Source organism: Pinus tabuliformis, chromosome 8 (genome assembly GCF_031772625.1).
Source record: "Pinus tabuliformis cultivar Carrire ecotype Pingquan chromosome 8, CPIR1, whole genome shotgun sequence".
NCBI classification, from domain to species: domain Eukaryota; kingdom Viridiplantae; phylum Streptophyta; class Pinopsida; order Pinales; family Pinaceae; genus Pinus; species Pinus tabuliformis.
In genome coordinates, this window is record NC_142294.1 from 483,741,387 (window position 1) to 483,750,207 (window position 8,821).

Consider the following 8,821-nt stretch of genomic DNA (forward strand, 5'->3'; position numbering starts at 1 on the left):
GCACTAGGGGTGTGCTGGTCCAAGAATAGAGGATTCTGACACAAAAATTGCAAAAGGGACTCAATGAAATGACTTCCTAGGTCTGTTCTTGGATGGATAAAGCAACAAAGGTCTATCAAGGAGGTAATCAAACACAATGGAAAAAGGAACCACCAAGGGAATACACCATTCCCCAGTATGGTCGCCAATTTGTTATACGAGATTTACAATTGTAGACAAAAGTATCTCCCCTAGGTTTGGTGGCTAACCTAGAATAACATAGAGACAATGAATACAATGCTTTCCTTAAAGTAAATAGATGACGGTATGAAGCCTACCTAGAATCCATCACGGGATTCACTCCTTCTTTGACTTGAATGCTCCAATTCCAACTCTGATTGCCAAAATTAGAACCTACACAGTCAAATGACACAAGCCAAGAAACTATGAGATCTATTCAGTATCACCTATATACTCTATTCTTAGATCAACATGGTATTGAAATACATGAAATAACAACATCACATATAGGAAAATATAGAATTCTTTGCATTAATATAAATCTAAGGTAAGTTATGAGTTTTTACCCAATTACCAATCTAAGGTTTTAGATCCACATTTGATGGGAGGATGGGATCAAAGGGTAAGGGATTGAAACTCCAAAGTCAGGTAGGATAGGACCCGAATGTTTTATCTGAGGTAAATGGTTGTAACAAATTCTGGAATCTTCTGGAATAGGAGGCTTCCAAAATTTATCTTTATTCCAGAATTTATAGAACCAACGTAGGTGAAAAGGGGAGTAACCTGTAGCTGATCTACGTAGGCCACAGAGGAGCAACCTGTAGGTAAACTCTGTCCAGCAAGAGGCCAGGGTGTGTTGGTCCTAAAAATTTCTCAGATGATGCAGTTTTAGGCAGAAATTTTGGTGAATGAAAGATACATGCGTAGGGCTTTGTGCAAGATGACGACAAGGAGGAATAGGATGATGATTGATCCCATTCGAAGGCCTATCGATCAGATGTGACAAAATGGCCTATAATAGGATTTCCTATTTTTTAAATTGGACATATAAATCAGATTCTATAGTTCAAATGTGCCATTAGATTCTTCTTGAAGTATTTATATTTTTGCCATACACATGGGGTCTACAGTAGTTAAATTTCACTTTGGTATTATTGACAATTGAGTCCTCAATCATCTTTTGGGCATTTCCTTTCACTAAATAACATTAACATTAATTACTATCTGTAGATGCTTTTGGATTGGTCATGGTAGTTGGTTTTCAAATTGCTTGCAACTTTATTGAGATATGTGCTTTTGGTAGGTTGTAAGGGCGATGGCACTTCACTTTCATATTTTTCCCTATATTGCTATATATGTGTTTGATGGGACTTATAACAGGTGCGTATGATCCAAGGGGTATTTTAAGGTGAATGGTATCTGATTTTTTGCAACTTTTGGATTGACAAGAATTTATGATAGGGTGAATGGTATGGAAATTTTATTTGATTTTATTTTCCAAAGAAAGAATGCATAAGTTTCTATTACATGGCTTGGAAAACTAAAATACATAGCAAAGTGCTTGTAGCATGCCATATCACCTCCAAAAAAGAAAAGCAGGCCACCTACTAGCCATTTTTCATAAACTTTCATACAAAATATACCTATGATCTCTCCTGGAACACAACTAGAAGCAAAAATAATTCTTAGATGAGAAAGGCACATTGTTAATGGGAGAAGAATATGAGGAACAACCAAAGAACATAAAGTACTTATGATTGAGTGTTTTCATGTTTACCTTGTAGTAGAATGATTTATTATTGTATGCGGATATATTGTTGACAGACTTTGGAATGGGAGCCCTATATTTCACAGTAAATCTCCCACTCCCTCATGTACCCTTCCTCCTCCAAAACCTTTGATAAAGTAGCTACCACAATAATGTTGTCGAGGCCTTGATGTTATTCATGTGTTGTGGTAAATAAAGGTACTAATATATATAACTGAGATAGCTATGAAGCACTTGCGGGGAGATCTTGGTACTGTAAATCAAGTGAGTTTCCTATTCTTAATTTATTATGTTTTTCACCTTTGGATTATAGCTTCATCATGGTTTTCTAAGGATCCATATTTGCATGGATGTAAGTGATTTGTAAAGCCCTAGAATTCTTAATTGTAACTGGCCAAAGTCTCTTGTTTGTGGAACATATTTCAATTACTATTGGGATAATGTTGACATACTCATTTATTTGGGTTTGTTTCACCCCTTTTTATCCAAGATACTATGTATTCAAGTAATTGATAGCCACTAGTTGAGCCTACCCTGTCAAAATTGCTAGAAAATGGTGCAATAATTACTAAGTTAATGTGGACTGTGAATATGGTACAGTTGGTAAATGAGGTATGTAGTTTTCACTTAAGTAACATGCTTAGACATAAGAAGTAACCCACAGACCAAACATGCTTAAACATAAGAGGCAAACCACATACCCAACTAAACCAAATAGCCAGAGGGCAGCTTCTAAGAGTTCATCCCAAAATCTAAGTGCTATGTGTTTCCAATTGAAATCACCACTAACATATATATATATATATATATATATATATATATCTATATGTTGAGACACTTCTAGACCCCATTCTCTTAGTTTACTTCAGGAGTTGGGTCTACCTATTAACTAGTTCAAGTGTAGGTATGTAAGGGGGTATGTTACACTGAAACTAACCAAACACGTGCCTTCTTTAGCTTATCAAAATAATTCATATCCCCTTCATGAATGTGACCTGTGTATAAGAACACAGTCACATTATATCCATACAATTTAACACCTCCATGGCGTTTTGATCAGGTACCAACTGTCTAGTTAAAGGATGTACAAACCCATTATTTGGGTATTTGATTTGGTTTAATTCCTCTCTACATAATCCATTATAATATTATTGAACTGACTGGTAAGTTGTATGGACTTTATTAGAATAATTTTCATTGTTGTCTAACCAAATTTAACACTGCAATGGGTTTTCCTTCAGTCTTCAAGTCTATGATCTCTATGTAGACCTATTGGAGACTTTAAGGTTGCACTTCACATGTAGTCATCAATTATTTTTATCTTTCTGAATTAATTTTGGTTTCTTTCTAAGTCTCCCTTAAAATTCAACTCATTTGAGCATTATCAGTTGAGGGTTTGTTGTTTCTTTTTGTTGATGCAAGCAGATTAAGTTTTTGGTGAAACTGTGTATAATATCATATATTTCCCAGCAGAAAAATTTAACTCAAAGCAACTATACATCTAATTTGACCCATCTCATTGCAGGCTAAAATATAGGAGTTGTTAGATCATTTGACCAAAGGGCATATACTTATATCAATGACAATACACATAAGAGGAGAACTTACGAGGAAGGTGTGGTTTTCTCTGTCAAGTTTTTACATTTGTTCTGTTGTTTGCATGAGATTTGGCTTTTGTTACAATTAAAAACATTACAAGCCATTCACAACTGAAAATGGGTCCTCAGGTTGGGTCAGGTGACCTAGTGAAAATCTTTAGAATAATTTGTCATATTCCTTATACAAGATTTCGAGCAATGCAAGTAGGATTGATGGCTGATACATATCTTGATGCAATGACAATTACTCATTTAAAGAAAATATATTAAGAGTAAGTTCTATTGTACCATTTTATCTTCTATAAAGGCATCTTCCTCATTCCCTTGTATTTCGAGTAAAATTTGGATATGCTTCATTTTTCATAAAAGAGAGTCTAATCTTTGATTTGAATTAAAGTTAAGATTAGCTACGATTCTTTTTATTATTTCAACTGCCATTGCTTTCATTTTTCATGAACAAGATTCAGTTTTGTTCAAAGACAAAGTGAAGGGTTTTATGACAACTGAACATTAAGCACTAATTATGGATTGTAGGTCTTCTCGTATAAAATTACGTGTCTTAAAATTCAAATAAGTCCAGAGTCACTGTGAATCCTTTCTTTTTGAATAATCATTTGTTATTTCTCCTGATTTGTCAATATCTAATTTGAAATGCCTACACTTTGAAACTAGTCTAACAATCTAACCATGCAAATGAATACAGTCCACTCACTGCTTTCATAATTGATTTGACAATGCTTTTATGGATGTATTATTTTTCTTTGATCCATGTTTTCTCTATATTTCTTATTTTATTCATTGATTTCAAACACTTGTAGGTACGTTTTATAAGGTGATGAACAAGAACAAATAAAATGACTTGCCGAGGATGGGAACATCTACAACAAGCTTGCACATTCTTTAGCTCCATAAATATTTGGACACGAGGATGTAAAAAAATCCCTACATTTTCTTCTTGTTGGTGTCCTAACTAGAAAACTCAAGGATGGAATAAAGGTATAATTCTTTTACTAAAGAGCTATTACAGAGAAAGTTGATTATCCCATTGGTGACTGTCCGAGAAAAATGACTTTTTATTCTTGCTTATATAGAATTTACAGTCTGTCTGCAAAGGAAAATTTATATTTATTGCTCACATTTCTAATTTACTTGCAGATAAGAGGTGATTTTCATGTTTTTTTGATGGGAGATCCTAGAGTTGTAAAGTGTCAGTGGTTGAAACACATGATTAATGTGGCACCTCAAGGAGTTACACCATAGGCTGGGGAAGCAATGGTGTTGGTCTGGTAGGTGTTGTTAAAAGGGATCCAATCACCAATGGAATGGTCCTTGAAGGTGAGGTACTGGTATGTTTCTGAGATTTATTCTTTCCAATGTTTAAGTTGTTGGTTTCTTGAGAGTTGGAAATTGTTTTATTTTATACTGAATGCATTAGAGGTTTTACCAACACATATCATTAGGCACCTTCGGAGTAGTGACAAAAATAATGGATATTGTATTTGATGAATCAGGTGCTTGACGACATGGGTATATGTGATATTGATGAGTTTGATAAGATGGATGATACATACCGTACTTCTATTCATGAAGTGATGGAGCAACAAACTGTCAACATTGCAAAGGTGGGCATAACAACCTCTCTAAATGCACAAACGACTATTCTGGTTACTACTAATCCTGCCTAGTATGTATTATTATCATTCAGTTTGAAGGTAGCTTCATATGAGGTCCTACCATGAATATGCGTTTGTGAATGTCCTGAATTCTAGAGATATATCTCATGGAGTTGCGTCAACCTAGTGGGATGCATGGAAGGTGTCCAGTTTAGAAGAAAAGGCTTTTGTTTTATCAATGTTTCTATAGAAGAGATATGTAATTGGAATGTTGTGCTTATTGGGGGATTCATTCATCTCTTTTTTAAAAAAAACTAAATATTTTGTGCCTTTTAGTCCGATTTTGCCTTGTTAAAGTTGTTATGTGCTCTTCAGTTCTGGATCTTAGATCAAAAGTATAAGGTAGATTTTCATTTTTGGAGCTGTAAACCATTAGGATACATTGGGGATGGATGAATTTGAAACCTCTTTAAACCCCTATATTGACTTGCACAAATATCCTAGTGCCCTTATTTTTTCTCCTATTTAGGAACTCGAATTGGTTGAAAAGGATTAATCTACTTTTACCTTGATTTTGTTTCATTGTTCTTAGATATTTTTTCTTTTACATTACTTGCTTTTATTTATTAGTTTTGTATTTAAGCTTTAACTATCTATAGCATTCTCAACTTTCTTTCATGCGTTTATTTCCATGGCTAATTAACAGTTCCTTATATACTCTTCACTTGAAAGGAGGGTATGGCTCATGTTTGATTTATGGTATTATAGTGTACACTATATCCTACTTTTGTGACGGAACTTTAATTTTGAATTTTGTTTTATACTATGTTGTTCATTATCACAGGGGTCGATATGATCTACAAAGAACACCTACAAAGAATATCAATCTTCCTCCAACATTGATTTCTCATCTTGACTTGTTGTGGATGATACTTGATAAAGCCGATATGGATAGTGATTTGGAAATGGAAAGGCACGTGTTATATGTGCATCAAAAGTGTGAACCACCAACTTTAGGATTTACTCCTCTTGATTCTTCCATCCTCAGGTGAGATATTGTCACCTCTTCTTTAGATATTGATGCTCTAACTGTCATACTCTAATGCTAAGTATTTTTTAATATTATGATGGTTAATAATTTCTAGGGCTTATATAGGAGTGGCAAGAAGGGTATCACCGTCTGTTCCTAAAGACCTTACCGAATATATTTCCATTCTTCCATGAGACAAGAGGAAGCACAAAGTGATGCACCACATTCTTACACCACTTCCAAAACACTTCTAAGCATTTTTTGCATCTCAATGGTAAGTTATATGTTCCTCTGTGCAATTACCTAGTGTTATGTGCGAGTTCCAGGAGAAGTGACTTTTCAAGTTCTCATATTTTCAACACCAGAGTGGAATTGTGGCTAAGCAACAACATTAATCCAAATTTGGCCTTTTAATACCACAAACTCGTTTATTAACAAAAGTTGATCCATTTGTTTCTTTTATCTGGATTTATAGTTCACAAGCCCTAAGTTGACTTAGATTCTTAGAAACAATGGATCAAAGTGATGTAGATGAAGCCCTCAAGCATATGCAAATGTCGAAGTTCTCCTTATATGTTAATGAAAGAAAGAAAACTAATATGGATGCCATATTTAACATCTATTCAATCATAAGGGATGAAACTTTGAGAATGAATACTATCGATGTCCGCTATGCTAATGCCCTGAATTGGATTTCTCGAAAGGTAGTCTCCACAGATTGTATAGAGCATGATAAATATCATTAGTTCAAACTTCCTAATCAAGGTTGGTTTAATGCATCTAATTGGGTCTCCTGCATGCAGACTTACATTGAAGCTCAACTAAAGGAGTACTTGGAAGATTATGCAACATTGAACATTTGTCAAATTGATCCCAATACATTTGATATTCATTTTATTGATACGTAAAATATCCAATAATCGAATAGTGTATCATATAGTTGTAAAGTAAATATCCTCATTCTTCAACTCTTTTAGTAAAAGGAGTGTTGTTTTTAGATGTCCTTAAACTGATATGAAATTCAAGGATGAGTTTCCTCTTGGAAAGCTCACGAGGTTAGATGTGTCAAGAATTATCTTCTGAACAATGATTTCATGTGGACTTTCATGAACAGGAAATTAGGACAAAAATCAAGAGTTCTCTTATGAAGTGTCATTGCATGGGAGTTTTATCATGCACAACCACGAATTGGAGTTTTCTTCTAGGAAAGTTTATAACACTCAAGAAGTAGATAATTCTCTTGTGGAGGGAAATGGAGATACAACAAGTGTATCAGAAATCCCTTGAATTCTTGTTAGTCCAATTTCAACTAAGTCTGAGCCAAGAAGAAACACAGAGGGAGTAGTTGATGATGAAAATGAACTCGAGCTTGTGGCTCAGGAATCACATGCCAATGGAAGAGAAGTTAATCACAAAACTAGAAGTAATATAAGTGAGATATATATAGTGACCATGTCTCAAACATTGGGGAGAGGGTGGTGTTGTATGGCTGCATGACCTGATATGGTGGATGATCTTTCAATGATGAGAAAAAAATTGGACACGTATATTCATCTGGGGTCAAGCCAAAAGAGTTTATCCATTATATTGGATAACTGGCTTGCTTATAAATGTTTTGGAAACCTCTGAATGAATGTTCATAAGTTTCAAGTGAGAGATAACATATGTCTCTCTTCCAAAACTTTTGTTTTTTTAGTGATCTTAATGATTGTTGTCCTGACTTTATTCCGTCTTTCAAAGTTTAACTTTAGTTGTTTATTTACAAAGGAATGTGTGTGAGAGACAATTTTATGCTTTGCCTTGCTCCTCATTGTATGTACCTCTGTAAAAAGTACATGTTTCTAGATAAACTCTATATGGTTTCTATTGTACACAATTTCCTCTATCTTTCTTTCTTTTAAGCTTAACCTTCAATTGTTTCTTAAGCTTTAATTTAAATAAGATTTGTGGCCAGTCCTCATCAATTATAAAAAATCTCCATATTAAATTTAAGTTCGCAACAAAGCATTGAACTAGGTAGATAGGAAAGGTTGAAATAAGGAAAGGTATGCTTTGAATTCTTTTTAACTGCAACAACATTATTCTAGATTTTAAACATCTGTGGTTTATATATTTTGACTTAGTTACCAGAGAACACGCAATAAAAACCATTTTTCGTCAACGTTTCAAATCCCAACAGGGATCCATCATCAGGACTTATTGAATGTTGATAGTAGAAGAGCTTAACTGAGAGATTTAAATAGTTATGAGATGAGATGATTTAAGGATGAAATGAAGGTCGGCTTGATTAATAATATTTATTATATATTTTTTAGTTTTTATTTAATTATTAATAATAGTTAATGTTTAATTATTAATAATTAAACATTAACTATTATTAATAATTAAATAAAAACTAAAAAATATAATAATAAATATTATTAATCAAGCTAGCCTTCATTTCATCCTTCCTTTCATCCTTAAATCGAATCACCTCATAACTATTTAAATCTCTCAGTTAAGCTCTTCTACTATCAACACTCAATAAGTCGTGATGTTGGATCCATGTTGGGATTTGAAACGTTGACGAAAAATGGTTTTTACTGTCGGTTCTCCAGTAACTAAGTCAAAACAATCTTATTGTTAGGTGGCAAGTTTTGAAAAATTATCCCTTGTATCTAAAAATTGATGTGATGTATTCCTTTATTGAAAATGGTAAAGGAGGAACATAATTGTTACTAACATAGCGTCTTAAACAATGACATATTCTAAACTATGAACTAGTTTTCATCGGCATGTCACATGAAAATATCAGGAATGAAGTTATTGTTCT

The 8,821-nt window shown here is 33.7% G+C and overlaps 1 pseudogene; it reads left to right on the forward strand.

Moving 5' to 3' along the window:
* Positions 1 to 609: 609 nt before the first annotated feature.
* Positions 610 to 6,917, forward strand: LOC149236181 (DNA replication licensing factor MCM7-like; annotated as a pseudogene).
* Positions 6,918 to 8,821: the final 1,904 nt, after the last annotated feature.